The following is a 23436-nucleotide window of genomic DNA, read 5'->3' on the forward strand; positions in this document are numbered from 1 at the left end:
TGGTTAAAAAAATCTTCAAGTTAAATATTAGCTGGATTCTGGGAGATTACCTGGGGAAAATGTTACGTATGCTTACTTTGCTTTTATGCTTTCCTAGTCAGCTCACAGATGCTGGGCTTCCTGTCTAGAGACAAATGCTCTTTTTATATACACACATGCATCTCTACACATACATATAACATACCATATTTTATTAAAAATTTCCTCCTTTTATTTATGTATACATATATGTATACAGTCATATGCACACATACAAAGAAAATAAAATAAACATATTTTTTAAAGGGCATTTAAAGGACTGAACTGCCAGTTACAACCGATTACTGCTAACAACCCTGTTCAGCTCAAATGGGTAATACCTTAACATAGAGCAAGATCACATCAAACAGGAGAAAGGTCCTGATACAAGGTCTTTCTTCAGGGTAATATTAGGGAAATGGAATCCTTTTCTTACAGGTAGCCATACCCATAGCTGCTCATCTGTGCCTGGTATTGTAGTTCATCCTCTTGCACTTACGCTGGCTCCCTTATGACTTGCAGAAAAGCAGAGAAAGTGTGGCAAGTGTGTTGTCTGTTGTTTACAAAGGGATGGACTTTCTGGAGACCTTCAAGTCTTACATCTTTATCATTATCAGTCATTCTGCTGTCTTAGTTTTCAATCCCCTCTGCAAAGCTATCAGATCTTTTAGGAAGCTGTTAATGTGCAGGCCCAGGGCAATTACATAAGATGTTATTTTAGTCGTGAACAACGCATTAAATTTTGGATTCTGACACTGTTGCAGATTAGCACAATGAAATTCTTCACCCGTTTTTGGATAATGATGTCTAGGCACTCAGGGATCATTTTATTCTTCTTTATCCCTATCTGGAAGCTGAATTTAAGGCTATCCAGACATTAAATTTTCCGGCTCCAGCTCCTTCTCATGTAGAGACATCCATGACTTCTGCCATCTTGAAAATCTGCTTAGAGATAATGTTAACAGGAGCTCCTGACAGACTCTGAATGGTTTCAGAAGTTGTACTGCACGCTGTAAAAAGGAGTTAGATGGACCTTCAGTTCGACCCAATGAGAGGTGTTATTATTTGAAAACCTACTGTATTAAGAGCACCAAAACACTTTCAGGTTTGCAATGGACTCAGGTGTTATGTAGCTAGGCTGCAGGACAAATCTTGCATTAGTACATAACACTCCCGCACTTTGATACCAGATGCCAACTACAGAACTAAAATGAACTGCCTCTACAGACATCTTGGCTAGTCTTGTATTCAACACAACCAGGAAGTCATGTCCTGAGACCTCAAAACACCAAAGATTTTCTTCTATTTCAAAACAGCACTATATTATCAAACAACGAGGTTCACTTACAAATTCATCTCTGTAGATTTCTCTCATTTAGTGCTTAAGTGTACTGCTACTTTTTAAACTAAGAAAAATCCACATAGAAACAGGTCATTTATATAAAAGCATTTGCATTTTGGAATTAGTGTCCCACAGGGGTTCACAGTCATCTATCCAGAGATTTGCACTTCCTGCTGAAGTTCATGAAAAAAATGGGAAAAACATTTTCTTGACTGAGTATCTCCCACGACTGACTCTGCTTCTCTGGTTTTTTCATACTGACTGGCTTTCTGTCCTAAGATTTTGTAATAGAGGTAAAAGTAATAACTTGTTTTATCCATGCAGCTTACTGCCAAACTACTTGAAAGGTTTGCAAATGCAGAACTCTGGAAATACAGATTTAACAAAAACATTGCTTTAGCTAGACTTGTTTAAATGTCACAGCTGAAAGATTTAGTGTGCTTACTCTCTGCTTATTAAGTAAATATTTCCAGTATTTTCAAATTAAGAAACTCTACAACTGAGACTAAATGAGTACAACATAAGCTGTATGCAGCTGAGAAGTAGAGCAGATACCTACCTGAAAGAAATAAAGTTACAGGTAAAAAAAAGTTGATGTTAACTTTTCAAATGCAAGTACTCTTAGCTCTCCCAATCTAGTAATAAGGAAGAATAGCAAGCATTAGAAGTGATCTGAATTTTGAAGTAATTACAGAAAAATAAAACTCAATGTATTAACTCACCCTGGAGGAAAAACCAGAGTAATCTAATTCAAACTAGTCTATAGCTGTCCAGAGAGATTACCTTCTGGAAGTACAGTAATTATATTTCTAAAGTAAAATCACTTATGCCTGGGGTAGGGAGGCCCAAGGGATTTTATTTTTTTATTATTATTTGAAATGTGTAAAACCCTCACAATGACATACATACTGAGAAAAGAACTTTGAGTACAAAAGTACATATTCCATATAAGGTCTTTCCTGGTGGTGGCAAACAGATACATGTAACTGGTGAGACTGTATCACACCAGATGTCAAGTAAGAACAGACATACAGTTGCACTTTTCCATATAGTGCCCATACATTCTAAGCTAAGTAGCAGATTGCTCTGGAACGTCTTATAAAAGTACTCCTTGCCAAATTTGTAATTATACTAATTTTTACAACTCTAAAGAAAGAATTCCTATGGGTTTCACTGAAAGCTTCTCTATGTAGATTTTTGCCAATACCTTACAAACGAGATTACTTTAAAAAGAAAACCAAACACTATATTCTTATGAGCTTAAACTTACTTAAAGAAGTGTTTTATTTCAACAACTCCAGTTAACAGCAAGACCTAAGAGGACCATTCTGACAGTCTTACTGTGATATAACTGTTTCAAAATAGTTTGGTGGCTTTATGGCGAAATAAGGTGTGTGGTCAAACAAGGCCTAACCTTACACCTTGTCTAAAAAAACACCTCTACTAGGAGCCAGAAGCTCAAGTTTTGAACAGTTAAAAAGAAACAAAGCAAAACAATACTAGAAACTTGAAATCATCTATGAAACATCTATGAAATCTTGGAAATCTCAAATTACTTATGACAATACACCTTGAGACCTTCCACTTTATTAGGAGTCCAGCTGCTGAATAGTCCGCCCTTCTCTTTTCCATTTCCTACTCATTAGTACCATGAACTTCTTCCTTCAGAAAGTCCCTGCTGTGCTCCTGAACAGCATGGAATCTGACCTAAGACTGAAAACTGTATGGCAAACTTGGTAAGAACTACACATTTCATTCTGCTGCTGTCTAGTTAGCCCGTGCTGTTCGCAGAGTTATTTGCCAAGATCTGACAGTTAAATGTGCACGCTTCAATTCATAGCTAATAAATTCCATTCAGCAGTAAACTTGCTTCCAGGTGACAGCACAAACGGTCCCAGCAAAGAGACTGCACCAGTTTCCTCAACTAATAGATTACTGGATAGGAGTCACTTCTTGATCCAACTACCAGAGCAAGCCTTCTAACTGCATCACGTTTTGGCTACAGCAGATTTTTTTTTTAATGTATTTATCTACTTATTTGTTAAGAAGCCACGGCTTATTTATCGGTGTAATCAGTTAAGCAAGCAGGCACCCGCACAGCCGGAGCTGGATTCTGACTCTCACTCAGAGCGGTGGCTCCGGCAGCCCCTGGCGCGTCCCGGCGCCGCTGTCCCAGTGTGGACACTGGAGGGCGCGCTCGAGCCACCTTTCTGAGGAGACCCGGAGCGCTCGGGCTCCACACTTGGAAATCACTAAATAAAAAACACCTTTCTGCACCTTTTAACAACATCCAAATCCTCTTACCCATCTCACCAGTGTACACACCCCGTTATTCTCCCATCCCAACAGCAAGATTTCTAACAATGCCTGGATCCCTAAGATCTACCTCTTGGGAGATAAGCAGGGGAATGGTGGTGGAGGTGCAGACAGACAGATGGATGGACAGATTTTTTCCTATCGAATTATGTGTCAAACTCAAGGGACAATTCGACTGCCAACTCTTCAACGCTCTCCAACTCCTTTCCCACCCTTTCTCTTACTGCATTTATGGCCTGTCCTCAAAACTGTCCAAACATTTTTCCCTTCTACCAATGGGAACACGAAGCGGATGTGATCCCCGCAGGCAGCAGCAGAATGATGAGGATTCAGAACCATCAGTCAGAGTAACTCAAGCACAATCATTACCTCTGTGTGACCAGCTAATTTTACAGAAGTGCTGTTTAAAACCCAGCAACACTGGTTACCGGTTTATCTTGCTTCCCAAAGCACAGTAACTCAAAGGTAGTCCATTCATTTAAACCCCCTTGAGCCACGACACCTCTAAGATTATCACAGAGCTAAGGATGGACAACTCCTCTCACACAACAGGCTCATGCTAAGGTTAAATTTTATCCATGCAGCAAGTGGGCCACCGCATAGAAAGCTATGAAAGAAGGAAACAAAAATCACAGAGCCAGCCCCAGTATCACCAGAGTTTCACTTCATAAATAAGCCTCACTTGAACCCTGCTTTAAATACCGCACGTAGCAGTGTACACAGAGTTTGTCCTCTGAGGGAAGATCACATATGACAAATGCCAGCTACATCAAGCAATACACTTCTGGAAGTTGTTTAAATAGTGCAAATATTAAATCTATATAAAGCAGCTGCACTGGTCAGAAGTGACCAAATCAAGCCCCGCTCATCCCATTTTGCTGCTGCATACCCAATCTGGTGTAAGCGGCAAAGCCGTACCAGCAGATCTGGGAAGCACAGCTGTCTGCCTGATTTGAATTCAGATGACTGCCTTCCCATCGCACACTCCATGAACATTAAGTTTCACTTACTGACTTCTCCCTGCCCTCATGTTCTTTACCAAAGAATGCGTAAACTGAACTTTAAATTGTTAATTACACCTCTTTCTAGTGACCTGAAAAATGCATGTGAAGCTGTAAGCAGCAGTATGACTACGGCAAACTTAGTATTGTTCAAGCAATTTCTGTCCAGCAACACTGTGCTTTGCTACAGAACAACAGCTCACAATACAGTATGCCAGAAGTGCTTGGAAAGGAGAAATAAAACTTTTCCCTCACTAGACTACAGTTTGCCTTCCCAGTTTCAGAACTTCTGCTGCATAAGCAGTTTCATCTTGCCAAAAAGACTCCTGTAAACTTCAACAGAGGATCAGGAAAGGCATGGGGGGGAATTCTAACAAGATACGTAAAGGCTGACTTACCAACTGGCCCACTGACTTGTTAAAAAAATAAATCAATGTCACATAAAAAGTTGCTGACATGTTTTACACACAAAACCTCTCACATGATACCTACATGCAGATCCCTAAACAACTAATGAATGAACATGGAATCAAATATTTAAAAAAAAAAAAAATTATCAAGGAATGGAATAACAGTCAGAATGGCTGATACATTTTTCTTTTATTCCCCTGCTGATTTACTTGAGTGCTCCCTACATTGCACTACTAGTCTTACAAACCAAACTTTACCCAATCATTTTACCCTCAGTCTCATTTACCCTCAATCTATTTTCCCCATCCTATGTTTAGACATTTAAAAAGGTATCACTTTAACTTTTCATTCATGCACATATGACCATTGGGTGGAGATAAGGTTTTAATTAGAAAATTAAAACCAAACTATTGGAGTAGACACTTTCTACAAAAATAATATTTGAATGCCAACACTACCTCACTAAAAGAGGATCAAATGAACTATCTTAAAATAAAAATTTAAATTTTTTCTTATGTTCTAATTTTCATTATTTCAACAGTCTTGACAAAATGTTTGCAATAAAAAAGTAAAAGCTTAAGCTTACTTGAAATCAACAGTTGTGTTTCCATCTACTGGAAAAATAAATTTAACTGAAACAGTAATTTGAAACTTTGGGATTTGGGTAAGTAAAAGAGCAATGATTTTTGTGTAAGATGAGAAGAATTTGCGTGTGACATGTGTCATCACGTGTCATGTCCCAAACACAAGTTTGCAGAAACCACTGCCATTCCCTGCAGTTCACACAGATGTCACAAAGTCCCTGCTCTCAAACAGTTGCCTGTCAGAATGCAAAACTAATTAATACTCCTAAAAAACATATATAAGTCATTTCTTAAATAACATTTTTTGCTAGTAAATCTGAAATGTCATCTTATTTCAGTATCTTGCTGATTTCCACTATCCCTTCATGAGACCTGGACACTAACATTAGAACAAGTTCTTTAAATAACTGCTGTGCAAAACCCACAGAATGGTTGCTAATATGAAGCATTCTCAGTATGTAACACCTTTTTTCCTTTAAGCCAGAGACCTTGAAAATAATTAAACATGATGGTAAAAGTAGAGAACCTCCCACTTTTAAGTTTTTATTATTGAACACATGTTGTGAAATGGCTATAGCTTTAAAAGACTCTAATTAACCCAAAATAAGAATGTAAATGTTTTGATATGGAAAAACACCTCTCCCTAACCTCTCCTTTCTCTTTTTTTATCTCCATTACTCTTGTAAGAATGACATCAGCCATAACCACACAATTCAGTCTTGCTTTATTCTGAAAAAACGCAATTCTAAGCCACAGCATAGCACAATACCATCACCATGCTTTTTTGTACTACAGTTTTGCTGTAGTATAACCTGAGATCCATGTGGAAATGGTTATAGCGACCATGGGCTCAGATAAGCCCTCTGACAGCATTTGTGACCAGCACACCTGTATTTCAGCCTGTCTCTCACATGTCAGCCTGAATTAAACTCACCCTTTTCCAGGACTTTCTATGAGCTGCTTCTCTCATCATGGACAGTACAACCACTTTCCCACTAACAGACTCACTCTTAATCCTGCCATCATATTCTACTTCATACTTTGTATTGGACAAATAAGTCCAATGGTGTCTGTACCCCTCCAGTCGCAGGATGCTTCTAAAAAGTCAAGTTTTCACCACATGAGCCAGGCCAACCCATTCCAGTTTTTATCCATTTTTACCTCAAACACAAAACACAATAGGGCATTTTATTTAAAGTTGTGAGTTCTTTACCTTTCAAATCCTGAGACAGTATAATTCATTTCACATCTGTATGGAGAGTGCAACACCTAAATTACGACCACAAACACTATCATAATCCTAAGTGCATACCTGTCTCTTAAGTAAAAGGAACATCCTCCCCCTTTTTCTACAGCATAAAGAAAAGACTCCCTGATCTAGAGATCAGTGTCCTGCACGGAGCATCAAAGGGCAGTAACGAGCCTGGGACAGTCCCACCAAATGATAACTTTAAATCACCTATAACTATAGCAGAAAGCATGGGTTTAAAGCAGGACACTGAACTTTTATAAAATTGCACTCAAACTGTAAGTAATTTCTACAAACAAATGCATTTAGAATAACAGAATGATTCAGGGACTGAGACACTGTACAAAGACACACTAAAGAGTCTTTTTCTTGTCATTGCGGTACTATAAAGTTTTCTCCAGTCCACTGACCTTTTTTTCTGTGTGTAGAAATACCCAACACAAGGACCCAAGGACCTAATATCAAGCTGGAGCTTGGTGCTGGCCAAAGACACACAGTGTTTGAGGATAATGTTCTGATCACATCCTTAACAGCTCAAAATTAAGCCAAATAATTTTGGCTTGGTTTTTCTGCTCTTACTATGGTTAAACCTCAAATAAAAATGCCAAAACTAGTAAGTCATATTGCCAAGATTTCTGTTCCTTTCTACCTACTTGAGGTTTGCATATACAAGAATTCACAAAAAGAAGAAAAAGATGAGATTAAAATTTTATGCTTTCAATAAGAAAGGTCCTAAAAGTCAGGGTTCCTGCAGACATTCATCCTCTCTATTAGCCTTCACTAAGACTCTTTCAATTAGCCGGGCATGTTTTCATTACTTTCTTTCTTATTTTTCCTTAATTAAAAACAAACAAACAAAAAACCACCCCAAACCAAACCAACAAACCCATGATTTAAGTTAATAGCTTCCATTATTTTTTAAAGAAAAAAAAAGGCACAAGAGGTAGTTCAATAAAGGTCCAATTGAACTTATGTTGCAACAGTTTTACAATCATTTCAGAGAGTTTCGGTATGCAGTTAGCCCACTAATACAGCAGCAGAACAGACACCATTTCACAGAGCTAGTACAGTATATTTGTCAATAATTTCCATATTAATTAGTTCTTGACAAGACAGGCTGAAAGAGTGAAAGAGCAGTGATGCATAGGATCTAAAACAAATTCAGAATTCACTCAGAATTCAAAAAAGCTGAATATACACACTTTGGTTAGATGTCAAAGATTCCATTAAGAAAGAAAGAAAAGAAAATAAACAAAAAAACTCCAAAAGCTCAATAATAAAATAAAAACCTAACAGTGCTAGAGGCCATACCTCAGTACTGCAGATTTTTCACAGCAACATGGAAGTCAGGTACTCTATATAGTGGAACACTTTGAAAACAAATTAAGGAGAGCAAGATCATGAATTCCAAACATTTCAATGGAGGGAAGACGAAATGAAAGATTTCTCTGAAAGGTCCTTTAAAAATCACATTTAAATAAGCTCAAACTAGACTCCAATTATCAGCACTTTATGTAAACGAGAATTTTGTCTATATCCTTTTGAAGAAGAATTTTTTGGCAGATGTTGTATGGTCCAGCCATATTCAAAGTGTTAAAAGCCAACTACCTCAGTAGAAAAAAAGGGAAACATTATGATGTTGGTGTCAAACCAAGCAGTTTAACAGATACTATCTGTTCAGAAGCAGCATGCTAAGATTTCAGAGCCTCCTCTAGTCCGACATCTATTTATAGCTGCCCAGCCTCTCTACAATTTCTCACAGCCTCTCCTCCTCTCAAAGCCAAGTGGGAGAAGTTTAAGGGATATAATGCTGGGCCTTGGGCTGCAAGATGGCCAGATCTGCAACTCTCCTCCAGCGAACCCACGTGCGTGAAGACCAAGGGTTATGAGATGAGGTTGATCTAACCTACATAGCAGCCAAATACATGGCACAAACCTTCCCTGTCCACTTTAGGAACACTCATTTTTTCTCTGCCAGCATGTTGATGGCAATGAACCACATCAGCATCAGAGCCTCAGAAAAACACACCTGCCTTCTTCCTCCTCACCACTGAGCAACAGCCCAAGCCAGCTTGCAAGCCAAGACAGAAGCTATCCAAGTAAGCTTTGACCCCTGGACAGCAGCAATGTCAACCAAGCACCCTCCCACTTATAATGTTACTCCTGTACGCTGCATTTTTCTCAAAGAAACTCGGAGGCTGTTGGCGTGCAGTCTCTACCACTCAGCCATGCGTGTCTTTTTAAAGCACTGATCTAGACCGGCTCTCCTTCACCTCCATCAGATGTAACATCGCGGAAAGGGTGCAGATATTTTCCTGCATACGGAACACAACGCCACAGGCTGAACTCCGCTACAAGCTCCGCACATCCATCCCTGGTGCCTTCTCTCCTACCACCTACATCCACTTGCCTGTAGTACTCGTACAGCGACCGAGGAGGTGACAGCACTGCTGGAAACTCCTGCCCACCCGATCACAACCACATTTTCGTCCCTTTCCCCAGTCAGAAGCAGACGGAAGGGGAGGGCTGACTTCCTCAGGAGGAAAAAAGGCAGGGAAAGGCCGGGGCAGAGATCAAGAGAGGAAGAATCACCCCAAAGGGAGAGGAGATAATCCCCGAGAGGCGAGGTTGCGGAGGAGCCTAAGCAGGGAGTGAGGGACAGGGACAGCGAACCGGGGGGATAATCCTGCAGAGAAGGGGGGAGATAATCCCCTCGGAGGGGGGGAGGCGGAGGATCCCGGAGAGGGAGGGGCGGGAAACCTGATAATCTCCAGGAGGAGAGAAAATACCGGGAAAGGGGGTGGGGGAAGGAGGGTGGGCGGGTGGATAATCCAGAGCGGCAGATGAAGCGCGAGTCTCCCGGGGACGCATCCGGAGGCGGGAGGAGGAGGGTTAATCCTCGTTCTGGGGGCAAAAATCCCTCTTCCCGGACTCTGGCGCTGCCATGTTCGCTCCCCTGCAGGCCCGCCCGGCCCCGCTACCTGCGGGCGGCTCTTCCCCCTCACGCCACACGAACACGGGGCGCCTCCGCTCCCGCCGCCGGGACGAGCGGCTCGGCCAGGATGGCTGCGGGACCCCGCCTCCCACCACCATTTCCCCGCCGGCTCGGAGGGAGGGGAGAAGAGCGTGGACCAACCCTCCCTCCCCCCCCCCGCGCACACGCGACCTCCCCGCCGGTACGGGGACTCACCGGCCGGCACCGACTCCCGCCGCTCCTCGTTCCCTCCTCCCTCAGCGGGCGCCGCTCGGCCCCATGGATTATCCCTGGCGCGCGGGTCTCCCGGAGGGACGGCGCGAGCTGGAGGTGCCTCCGCAGCCGCTCTGCGCCCGCCTCGGCGCGCGCCGCCGGCGTGGCTGTGGCACGCGCTCCCGCCGCCGCTCCTCCTCCCCCGCCCACCACCGGCGAGCGCGCGCGCGCGCGGCCTCCGCGGCGGCGGCGCGCGAGCGCCTCCCGTTCACACCCCCCCTTCCACCGCTCCAGCCACCTCCCGGAGGGAGCGCGCGCGCCTCTACTCGGCCCCCACCTCCGTGCGTGTGTGTGTGTGCGTGTGTGTGTGTGCGTGTGTGTGTGTGCGTGTGTGTGTGTGTGTGTGTGTGCGGGAGGGGTCGGCGCGTGTGAGAGTGCGTGTCACTGCGCGTGAGAGCGCGCGCGCGCGCGTGTGGCAGAGCCTGTGTGAGTGTGCCGGGGGCTGAGGGCGAGAGGGGTCAGCGCGTGTGAGCGCGCGAGTGCGTGACTGCGCGTGTCACCGTGCCTGTGTGAGCGCGTGTCTGTGAGGCGGCACGTGTGGGCGTGTCGGGGACGGCGCGGGGCCGTGTGAGGGGACACGCGTGTTCGTGAAAAAGCACTCGCGTGTTCGTGTAAAAGCACACGCGTGTTCGTGTAAAAGCGCGCGTGTTCGTGTAAAAGCACAGGCGTGTGAGGGCCACCGCGTTTGTCGACGGGGAGCACTGGCGAGAGACAGAGCGAGCGTGTGCGAGCGTGTCCGTGTCCCCACGCCGCGGAGCGCAGGCGCTCCCGGACGGGGCTCGGGCTTTGCCCGGGCTGGTTTGGACTCTCCTCGGTCCGAGTCCGGAGGGGACGCGCTGGCGTGACACGTGGCGCTGCCCGATCAGTCACCGAGTGCGAGAAATACTGGCAGAGAAGTCACGCATTTCAGAGGGGAAAGGGGAGGCGGGTAGTTTCCCCTGATGCCAATAACCTGCAAGACCACTGAGTTGGAAGCAGCAACGAAGAAAAAAGATTTTCCCGCACTTCTGCTCACTGTTTGCTTTGAACAGTGATAATAGAGTAGCTTTCACTTTTTTTGCTTCTACAGAGGCTCTCACCTTTGGATACTCTTGGACTTCGGGAAATTTGGGTTGCACTCGGTCAGTCCTGTATGAAAAATTCTCCCTAACTAGAGGTGGATTTTTTTTTAGTTTTTACCTAAGGGTAAAATTTGCCCCAGAAAAGAAAATGTTCATATCCAAAACAACCCTTCATTCTTCAGCTTGTTTTAATTCACTTTTTTCCTTCTCATACTGACTTTCCTGACATTTTTTTGAATCCAAGTGTACAGTTTGGCTTCAAATCTGCTTAATTTTGCTGTTTTAAGAACACCTGATAGCCTGGTGTGACATGGTAACCCTTCATAACAAGCAGTCTGCAATTCACACTGGCTTTTCCTTTGGGAGCCATTGGGGAAAAGGGAAAGCCAGAACTATGTGGGGGCAGAGTTTGAACAGAAAATCCCACAGTTACCAATTTTCATTCTAATGGGTTCAGATTGTGCTTTCCTACCAGATAACAAATAAGCTGATTTCTATGCAACTAAAGATATGAAAAAAAGCAGCCTATATATATGATGGGCATAATTACAGAAACTGTGGAACAGCAGTCAGCAGGTGAAAAACCTTTCTCGGATTGACCAATAAAGTTGCATCAAGTAAACAAGATGTTGTGGACCTCATCTCAGGAAACCAGCATGTAAAATTCCTTCAGGAATCATTTTTACTTACTCTTAAAATTACAGTAGCTACCCTGTGCTGAGAGCTTCACAAGCATGTGAAATTATGCATCCCCAGGTCCAAAGAGCTTACAGCCCTCCTGCAATTTCTCAGTTAAAAAGTCCAAATTGAACATGTTTTTAGTAATTTGCTTCACAAGCAGTTATCTTTTCCTTATCAAACTGAAAGGCAACTTAAAACGGCATCAGGAATTCTAAGCTACAAAATTACCTACACCACCATTCCGACGTTCGAACCCCTGCAGCTACGATGGAAAAACTGACAGGCAGAGAAAATCTTCGCTCCTCAAAAAATAACTCCACATCATTCTCTCTCCTTTGCCTCTTGCTTATTTTTTGTGGTGTTCTAATGGAAAATCTTTTGAACCAGAGCCACAAAATGCATAAATGTCATCTCGTCCTGTATTTCACAACTCAACATTTTGTTGACTTCTTCTCTTACAGTCCCCGCATTTGTGGAGACTGAACAGTATTTTATTAAGGAGAAAGGGTTGCAGCAATTTATGCTGACATCTTTCATGACATCCTGACTTTACCTTCATGGCCTATGAAAGAAAATTGCTTCACTGCAAAACTTAGAGGTTCCTTATTACAGTGCTACTTAAAGCTTGAATCCAAACCTGTGAAACATGAGAGCCTGTTTTTGGCTGTAACAGAAATATCTAAACACGGAGTACTTTGACTGCTCCACAGCCCTTTGAACATCTTTCATCCTTGCCTCCACAGCTGCTGTTTGGCTATTAAAGCCCCCTAGATAATGTGTTCCAAATGCTCACACACCATATTTTGCCCACTGTTTAATACATTTGACCCATTAGGGTCAAGAAGGAATTAGAGATGTATTGTTTCAGAGAAGAATTTAGAATTTGATGTTCACCCTCCGGCAGGAATTATCATATCCTTTTGACTCTTAACTACTTACATTCAAATGCCGCTCATAGAAGAAATCTGCTGTCGAAGGATGGTCCTTAGGACCCTGCTGGTCCTGTTCAATCTGATGGCTTTGTGCCATTCCCGCAGTGCAAAAATGACTGTAAATCTCTTTTATCCATTTAATGGGCAATTACTGCACTTCAGCCAAACTTCACCCTGTTCCCAGTTTAGGGCAGAGAAGATGGGGACCCAGCCAGGGCTGACTTATGCCCCTGCAATGTCTGGCTAGGAATCATGGTCAGCTAGGCATAAGTTAGAATAGTGCCAAAACCAAGTTGCTTTATGCCAGGGATTGTCTCAGTCTCTGTCAAACCACAGGATTCAGGGAGCATAAAGTCTGTATGATAGGGCAGCTCCAACTCTCATAATTTTGGACTGACTGATTAGCATTCACTAGAACTGGGGTTTATGACTCTACAGAGCTTTGAACTCTGCCTTTGATGATACAGATCTCACTGAAGCAAAGGGTTTCTTTTACCATGAAGTCTGCTGCTCCTTTTTGTAAAACTGCAAGGACCAGGGTGGCTAATGTTGTGATAGTTCCGTGCTGATGCTGCAAGTAACAAAGTAGAGGTCTTTATCCAGGGTCTTTTAGTTTTGCTGGGGCTCCCACCCTGATTTTAGAGTAGTTAGAGGAGCAGACACTCCAGTATACAGAAAGTGAGAAGGAGGACGATGTGGTTTTCAGTCCACTTACAGTTCTGGATGTACACATGAAAAAGAAAACCTGTAATCACTACCAGCACTGCCACAATAGTGGAGAAATTATCTACTGCCTGGTGTCAACTATGCCAAAATTTTTGTCTCATGCTGTGCAGAACTCTGGGTCTGAATTCTGAATTCTCTATCAGTGCTCCAATGACAATTTTAATGATGAAATGAATAGATGTACCCAAAGAAGAGCTTCTTCTTTTGAGTTAGTTACCCTTTTCACATTTAGTTATTGTGGCAAAGTGTTGTTGAGCACTTAGAGTGAAAGATTTTGAGACACTGTATATTTTTAAAGGAAGTTTTAAACTGATTGGTGGCATACTCAGCAAGTCCAGTGTTCTGTGTACTTTCATTAACCAATGTCTAGCTTGGATCAGTTGTTATTATCAGTCTTAAGACAGCTGGAATTCTAGACTACTTCTTTATTTGATAACCCCTAAAATATGCTTTCTTCGTGACCCAATAAATTAAGACAATAAAGTATCAGTTTCTTTGCTGTGTTTATCACCATTTGGGAATCTTATGATGTTTATGTATCCACTGGCACACCATCCAAGATATTTTTTATTAAGTTCTTTGTGCCAAAGAAATGAACCACGGGATTTTTAATTTTTATTATTACTTTTATGTGGTTTTGGTGTACAGTTTGATTACATGTCTGTACATAAGACATCATGGAAGATTTTAAAAAAGATCCAGTAAATTCAGCAAAATCTCTAAGAAATAACATAATTTTCCAAACTATCTCAGAGGAACTCATTAAAAGATCATGTAGATGATTACAAATATTGATGGTAAAATAAAACCAATTTTCTTTTAGGGGTGGGTTATCAAAACCACAATAATTGGGAGAATGTTGATTTACATGTAAAAGTAACATGAAAGAATAGAATGAAACAGCACCTATACAGTTAAAAGGGTATATGTCTAATTCCTGTGCTATTTTCATCACTGAGTTCTGTTTGCAAGTGGAATTCAACTCCACAGGAGGAGATAATGAAGACAAATAGTATGGCTTTATTTTTAAAAGGGGTGGATAATTTCATGGCAGCTTACAACATTGGTAACTGGGCAAGCTAAGATAATAAGGCTAATCAAATCTCATGCATCATAGCACTAGTTCCCTGCGGGGTCAGGAAAAATCTTTCCACTGTATACAGCACTATACAATTAGCAAGGTTATTATTGGGAAAAAGAGGTACAACCTTCTAAAGAAACCAGCTTTTGCTGTTATTAGAGAACAGAGGCTGTACTTGGCCAGACAGAGGAAAGAGCACTATTTTCTTGTGCCACTTCTGCTCCTCTAAACTGTCAGAATTTTAGAATTACAATTCTCATGTTTGTTAAAAAAAAAAAAAAAAAAATCCCCTGAACATGATTACCTAAGTGCATTACTGTCTGAAATCTATCAAAAATTCCTCCACCTGAGACTGGTATTCCAGTTCAAAAATATTTATCACTGACTAGACATGGGAATCGCATTGATTAAGATGTTGCAGGTTGCAAGTGCACGTTTCCTTCTGGTTAGGTCAGTAACATTACAGAATTTGCATCTTAGTAGCGGTTTAGGCAGGAAGACACAGCCCCAAATGATGATGAGCTCTTAGCTAGGAGTTGAAATGACATGTGTTTGGAATATTTAGTTTGGGAAGTACTGTTGATTTTCTTTAATTGCCTGAACATATTGTTGTAGGTGTTTTGTGTGTATACTTATATTTTATTTTCCATCAGTGTGTGCATCAGGGAAATTATATTAGCTGCAACTGAAAATATTTAGCTATTTTTCTGCAAAATTTATGTTATTTATGTGAATGTGATACTCTTTATGAGTTGGTGGGGTTTTTTCTTGGGAGGTAGAGGAAGCACAACAGCAGAATTCTTTGTAAACCAATATTATGAAAACAATTCTGTTTCCATGAGCAATACCTCGAACGAAAGAACTGTCATTACCCTGACCCGTATCTCAACTATATTTATTTTAAAAGTACTAATTATTTTCAGGTGGCCTATACTTTTCCCCTGTGCCCAGCCTATGTGCATTCTCAACTCTCAGCCCACATTCAGAGCACAGAAAAAGTCTACCAAAACATAACCTCACTGGCATCTTGAAACTTGGGTTACATGACAAGAAAATCTGAAAACCTAAGAGGAGCTTAAACAAAGACAATTTCAAAAATTCTTTGCAGGTGCAGTAGTGCTTATCTTTCTTACAGAAAGAATATTCATCCACTGTCTTTCACTAGGCTGCATGGCCCCGAGCTGTAGAAGGTTCAGCTAAATGAAGTTGAATTAAATATAAAACTTTTGTTTACTCCCCAGGTCTCAGAAACAAGTTCAGTAAAGCATCTACTGTCTACAGTATTCTCCTGAATACAGAACAAGGCACGAAAGTTTCATAGAGCTGAACCATGAAAGTGTTCTCTTTACTGAATAGGGTAGGTAATTTAGTCACAACAGACATAGCTGTTTTAGGTGATCAGTGCCTTGTTTTTCCTTCATTCTTCACCAGCAAGGTCTCCCAGGGTTCTGTGCAAGGAGAAAGAGAAGTACCAGCAGCAGATGAAAATCATGACAGGGCATTCTTGCAAGAACTCATCTCATGCAAGCCCATGGGACCAGATGGACTGCACCTGAAAGAGCTGAGTGGGCTGGCTGATGTCCTTACAAGGCTGCTCTCTACAAGGTTTGTAAAGTAATAGAGATTAAAGAAGGTCCCTGACAACTGAAGAATTTGCACCCATCTTCAGAAAAAGGAAACTACAGGAGGGACAGTCTCACTTAGGTTCCTGGGAAAGTCCTGGAGCAAGTCCTCTTGGAACACGTTTCTAAGCATATGAAGAAGGTGACTGGAGAAAGTGTGGATTTACAAAGACTGAATCATGTCTAACCAACCTGAAAGCATTTCTATGGTAAAATGGCTAGATTTATGGATGTCAAGACTTAAGCAAGGCTTAAAAAACTTAATAAAATACAGCAAGTTTTCTGACATTGATTCTCACAATGCCCTTTTACCCGAGTTCACCTGTTTCAGTCTGGATGAGCAGATGGATTGGATGGTCAGGCCAAGAGAGCAGTGGTTAATGGACTGTGCTCTTCTCAGAGGACAGTAGCAAATCTAGCAAGTGGAGCATCTCAACGATCTGTCCTGGAACATGTCCTGCTTCACATTGTTAACAATGATCTGGAGGAGTTCACAGAGTTGCTCAACAGATTTGCAGATGAGAGCGGTTTGGGGTACACCTGAAATACTGGTGAGAAGGTCTGCCCTCCAGGAAGACCTTGACATAGTGAAGGAATGGGCCAACCTCATGAAAATCAGCAAGGACCAATGCCAAGTCCTGCATCACAGGTAGACTAACTCCTTGCACTGATTCAGGCTGGAAGAAGATGTTAGTGGTTGAGCAAAAATGCCTGGTTGGGCATCAGCTGTTCTCAAAAGGCCCAAGGGGTGTTGGTGGACAGCAAGCTGAACATGAGCCAGGGGTGTCTTCTGGCAGCAAAGAAAATCAACAGCTACCCAGCTTTATTAATATAAGAGGAAAGTCAGTATGTTATTGCCCCCATTACTGGTCACTCATTAGATCACATTTAAATACAGTTTTGGGACCCCCCAGTACAGGAAAAACATTGAATAAACTGAAGCAAGTTCAGCAGAGGGCCACCAAGAGGGTTGGGGACTGGAGCACTTGTCCAGCAAGAAGAAGCTGGGGGAACTGGACTTGTTCAGTCTGGAGCAGAGATGGCTTTGAGCAGGGCATAACACTAGCCTGGCAGTGCCTACTAGCAGGTTATTGGGAAGATGGAGCCAGACTCCTCAGTGGTGCATGACTGAAGGCTGAGAAAAAATAGACATAGATGAAATCAAGAGAAATTCAGGCTGTAAAGAAAACAACCTTAATTCATCATTAGGATGACTTCCTATTTCATCATTAGGAAGCAGTGGAAGAGTTTGCCTAAATAAGTTCTACAGTCTTCTTCTTTGCAGGTTTTAAAGAATCACCTGGATAAAGCCCTGAGCAATATGGTGTGCTCTCATACCTGTCCTTTCCTGGACCATGAGGTTGGACTAGAGACCCCCTGGGTCCCCTCCCTGTCTGAATCACTCAATGATTCAATGACTCAAAAACTTCACAGGGACTGTGAAGGAACAGAAGGAAAGGAAAGGAAAAAAAGGACAGGAAAAGAAGACAGCTCTGGTATATTTTATCCAATAAAATGGTAAATCTTAACTTACACTGGGAGCATGGGCCAGAATCCAAGCTACAACTGCCCAGCTATGCAGTAGCAAGTGAGCTTAGTGCCATACTCTCCATTGTTTACTCTCTTTTTGGTCTCAGCAACCATGCACTTTTGGTTGCTCTACTTTAGGAAGAAGGCTTGCATATTTGAAGTCTTTTTTGGCCACCACAAAAGTCTTAGTTTTTTTCCTTTCCATGGCCTCCTTCCCAGAGAAGAAGGCCTCCCCAAAGTGAAAGAGAAGCATGGCAAAATTGTGAAAATAATGCTTGCAAAATGTATTGACACGGAACTCATATCTGAAAATAATTTCTTGAAAGAAAATGTAAAAATTCTCCTACTTCACAGTCTTGTCTTCAGTCCAGAGACACACAGATGAAATTTCAGAAAAATAGAATACAGACATTCTCATTTTCCCAAAGGTTTCCTTTATGTTGTTAAAATTATGTCATTTACACACACTTCAAAATTCTTTCACACTATGTGATGGCTGTAAAGGGACCGTAGTTTAAAGAAAAATCAAGTCCCAAGAAATCTTTGTCACATTCAATAAAATCAGAGTACCAATGGAGAGAATTTTAATTAAAAACTTCAAATAAACTCCAGGGAATCAAATCATTTGTGAACCTAAGCATATCAGAAAAGCCACAGCTCTGCAGCCTATATGAGTAGGCTCAGCTCATTTCCTAGCAGTGTTCTTCTTACAGTAAGTGTTGCCAGAGAAACTTTGTATCCTCATGCTTCAAGGCCAAATTAACAGTCAGCTGAGGGCAGGAAGAACCACCCCTTACAAGAGAGAAATGAACAGCAAATTAGCAGCTTCAGACTGCAAAGTCTTCTTCCCTAAAGTGTTGTAGCTCTGGCTACAAAAGGCAGTTCCTTCCCCAAACTCTTTAGCTGCAAATCTTTTTAAGATGAAATACATTGCCATTCATGTCTCCAGCTCAATGGAATACCAGCAAAAAAAATGTGTCTCCAGTGAAAATCTAGTAAAAGACAAACATTGTCAGTAGCAAGCTTTGCTGCCTGTTCCCTGCTATCTGCTGTAGCAAATTCGTTTAAAGGAACCCATAGGTCAGTCTGGCAGAGACAACAACAGCATCAGAAGACACTTTTCTGTTGAATGAGGAAGTAAAGACCAAATGTTGAAGAAACAATACAGGATGATTTTAAAAGGTGCATAGATTAGAAAGGAGAACAGAGAGGAAAAGAACTGCTGATTAGGTATTTTACTTTTTAGAAAGGAATCATTTACTTACAGCCACTTTTAGGGATCAAATTCTTATGACAAATATGATACCATGGAAAGAGTAGTTAAGGAATTATTTCAATAGTATTGATCTTACATAACTTCCATTTCCTCTTTAATTTTCAAATGCTTGTAAGACTGTAATATGTAATTTTAAGATTTGAGCCCATCCTAAAAGTCCTAAAAGTCTTTGAAAGAAATCTAATTATGGCCACCAGAGCAAACCAGGCTTTAAAAAATACAATTGGCTGTGTGCACATGTAATACAATATCTCCATTTAAAGACTAATTACTTATACTGCATCATCTAAACCAACCCCAAATCTGTAGGTTTTGTTCCCATAGTTAATTTCTTTCACAAAATTGCTTCTCATTTGAGAAAAGTTGGCTTGTAGGACTAATGATATCCTTTTGTTCTGAGTTTTATGTCCAGTCAAAACACCATTTTTGCTGTGGCGTGCATTTTGGAAAGCCAGGGAAAATACAGCCTCCTGAACCTCTTTGTCCAATTTTTTCTGGGGAACAGGGATGGTTACAATACAAATGTATGGAGTTGTACTATACAAATCTGTCCGTGGGAGCTACAGATACAGCTCTTATTTCCTTTGCCTCAGACAAATTTCTGGCAGAGGAGGCAACTGAGAACAAGCTGACTAATTTGGGGCAGCATATGCCAAAGGGGAGGTACAGGCTAGTTATTTTATGTTTTTCACAGGACTAAGGCTGTTGGCAGGGTTGAATTTCTGCTTATTGGCTAAACTCTCTCATACAAGATATTATTTTTGCAAATCACCTAGGAAATATGGCAGAATTTCCAGCATCATCAGTCTTTGAGATCCTTCAGACTATCAGAGGTATGGTTCATCTTGCCTTGAAACAGGGACAGGGATTGTTTGACTTTTGAGATCCTTTGCATTCCTAGTTTTCTGTAATTTATAGAGAATGATTTATAAACCAAATAGAAATTATATTTATCCAGTGTTTTACATTGCACTGGATTATTAGAATAGCTTCTATGTTCTTTTACACCAAGAAAATGTTTTAAAGAGGTTTTGCTACATAAAGGAACTATCCTTTTTACAGTACTTATTGATTGTATACCCTTTTCCTTGTTGTTTTTCAGACTTATTTATTTGCATTTAAGATTCATAAGGCAAGGATTATCTTCATTCTGTGTCTAAAGAGTGCCAAATCTGTTAAAATTCCACTTCTGGTTAGCCCACAGGCACTTCTATGAATAAAATTGGTAAAAATAGTAAATTGTGGTTTTTAGGTTCTAACAACATTATATACACTGGGTCCTAATTTTTATTTTGACTTCAGATTTTAGCAGACCCCCTCCTAGGTGTTCTCTAGCATTTTTGTGCCTTTCAAAAGCTGTGTACACGCCATAGGGCTTCCTCTCTACTTCTTAAATATTTTACTAAAAATTGAATGGTGTAAAGTTCAAGACTTGTTTTAAAGCAAAATTTAGAAGCTGCTGCTAAAAGTCACAGTTGAATTAGTTCTATCAGACAAGGGTAAAAATCCTTTTTCTTTCTGTTAACAGACTGCCAGTGATTTTAATAGCACTTCCTTCCTACCTGGCTTTTCATTTCTCATTAAAGAAAAAATCCCAAACCAACCAAAAATTAAATACATCTTCAATCAAAAGTGGAAGTTGGCAGCAGTAGTTTCCCAGGCATAAGATTACTCAAAGGAAAGCTAGATAAGAGTGGAAACTACCTGTAACCTAGTATTGTATTGGACTTCAGCCTATGAGAGACCAAACTGCTTTATAAACTCATATATATGTTATGCAGAGATACTATCTATTTGTCTGTCAGTCAAATATTGGAATCTGGAGGGGGGAAGGGAGAAGGAAAGAGGACATGCCATTGATATTCAACAGTGCACAGCTGTTTTAAAAAAAAAAAAAAGACAAGAAATAAAGAAAGTATTCATCTTCAAGTATTCAGTAGGTTGGATTTATGAAAGTGGTGCACAGATTTTGGCCAGGTCACAAGGCCGTGTGATTTCTTCTAATCACAACCTGATTGCTATTTCAGGGCCCTGAATTTATATCTTATCTAGATTCCCATCTATGTCTGAAGAATATGAGACACAGCTCAAAGGCAGGGAAAAAGTGACTTATAGCAAGGCCAGTGCAACTACTCTATAGACACAAAGGCATACTTAGCCACGTGCTACTTCCATATCATGGGATCCCAGCACTCTGCACCCACTGGTACTATTGCAAGGCTGCAGTTGCACTGTTTCTGTATCTACAGCAAGTCTGCGGATGTTTGGACTGGGCAAAACCACTCTTGTCCCAGTACAGGACTGAACATAGTCCACTACACACTGGATGCAGAATCCAGGACTAATTTTCAATTCATTGATGCTTCTGGAAAAGATGCATCCACTCTCCAATCCACCTCCAATCACCAGTACCACGGTCACAAAAGCTCATGTTTCCAGTTGTACCCCACACCGCTACTGGTAAGGCCAGCAGTTGAGGTTTTGTGACAGCTAATATGTTCATTTCTTAACCTGGAAATTAATTGGGGTCTTCCAAATGCAAAGCACTTGATGTCAAAACCAGGCTTAAAAGGCTAACCATTGAATGCAGGTATCAGCTGTTAAAAAATTAAAATAAGTTCTTAGAGGTTTGAATTCATCTAAGGTTCAAGTTCTTTCCCCAGTGATGAAGGCTAACCTCTGCCACTTAGAGCAAACACAGATTTTTGCAGGGGAGCGGTGCCCTTCACAGCTCCAGTCTCAGGAGTAAGACCAACCAGAGAAAGAAAGGGATGCCAAATCATCGTAAGGAGTATGGCCTAAATTAGCCCTTCCAGGGTAAGAGAAGTGTTTCTATGTCGAACTGAAAGCCATCGTAGAGCTGGCAGTCCCTACTGGGATCCATCCTGTTGCTGTGATGTGCAGCTGTCTGCTCTCTTCCACTCACAGAAGCAGAAGGGAGCATATGGTTTTGTACATTTATCTTCTGTGGCATGACCTTTTTACCTCTGCATAAGGGAAAAGGAGTGTTGAAAAAATCCTACCTTTTCAGTGGTGCATTAGTAACCAAGTGCAAATTTGTAATCATCTGAACTATACACTTGAGTTTGATTTTTATTTAACAGAAATCTTACCCCAGTGAATGTGATTTGTGATTACCACTTACATTTCCAGTGTACTATATTAAAATGGCAGCTTTAAAAAATTGTATCAGAGTGCACTAGAAGCCCTCTCCTTTTATAGCAATCTATTTTTCCATAAATAGGAGTATGAACTCATTGAAATAGATTTCATTAAAATGGATGTTTATTGATAAATATTAGAGAACCAAATTATTATAAGAATAGCACACAATAACGCATGTATTATTCGACCATTAGTACAGTTCTTGGGTAGCTGAAGTTCCCCAGCCTTGAGTGTTTTGAAGCACAGCAGGTGAATTTTAATAGACCATTAAAACATGGCATCTTGTGTCTTTCTGTAATATATTATGGAGTGAAACAATCTGCATTTCACTGAGATATTGACTGCTTTTGGCCTAAAAAATCGATGAGAACACTGTGTTCCATACATGCTGGGAGAACCAGCAAATTGTGGCATTTCTCCCTGATGACACAGAACTTCATGGAAAGATGTGAGTCATACTGGGTAGGAAATTGTTGCCTAAACGAAGACATTTTTGACATTGCAGGCAGCCTGCATGGTGTCCAGCCGTCTTTCCAGAAGGTGCCAGCCTCTTCTAGATCTCTCTTCATCTTCACTGTCATTTCTACCCAGATGTCTCACATACTTCATGTCATCTGAAGAACTTCATATGCCTACTTTTTGGCATCAGACTGACTACCATTGCAATCTCTACCTCCTATAATAAACCTCCTAGACTAATACAAAAATACTTCAGCCATGAGCTATGGATAGAATGACATATGGATAGAGAGGTGGATAGGAAAGCTCTCTCCAGACTTTCCACAAAGCTTTGATACTGAGGCATTCTGGTTCTTCCAAGGTGATAGGAGATAAGTAACTGAGTTGCTCCAATGCAGTTGAGCCAGCTGAGATGTTTCTCACCAGGAACTTTTGCTGCCTCAAAGATCAGTTCCTGCAAGGTCTTCTCCACAAGTTCTTTGGCTCTTTCTAAGAAGGGACTGAACTAAGGAAAGCTGCCAACTAACACCTTACTAAGCATCTCATGTATTTCAAGTGTCTTCTCTGTTGATATCTAACAATGACAGGAGTTTCAACCCGATGCGCTGAAGTTTCCATATCCTGTCACAGTTCAGGCAGTCTTATCAGAGCTCAGAACTGCATTGTCACAACTGCTGCAGATACTGGAAAGAAGGGGGAAACTAACTCTTAAGCTAGAGAAGACTAATTTAAAAA

At 41.3% G+C, this 23436-nt stretch overlaps 1 protein-coding gene across 10 annotated transcripts in view; it reads right to left on the bottom strand.

Annotated features, from left to right (window-relative positions):
- The window catches only part of PALS2 (protein associated with LIN7 2, MAGUK p55 family member), a 58885-nt gene extending 48581 nt beyond the window's left edge, over nt 1–10304 (bottom strand). For 7 of the 10 annotated variants that reach the window (XM_064674827.1, XM_064674860.1, XM_064674878.1 and 4 more), the window contains exon 1: nt 10112–10269. The gene's annotated coding sequence lies outside the window, so the exon portion shown is untranslated. Of the gene's footprint in view, nt 1–9902; nt 9977–10111 lie in introns of those variants that run through there. The other 3 variants (XM_064674818.1, XM_064674809.1, XM_064674803.1) reach the window with 3 other exon arrangements.
- Between the last annotated feature and the right edge of the window lie 13132 nt (nt 10305–23436).

This window comes from Pseudopipra pipra, chromosome 1 (genome assembly GCF_036250125.1).
Source record: "Pseudopipra pipra isolate bDixPip1 chromosome 1, bDixPip1.hap1, whole genome shotgun sequence".
NCBI lineage: Eukaryota > Metazoa > Chordata > Aves > Passeriformes > Pipridae > Pseudopipra > Pseudopipra pipra.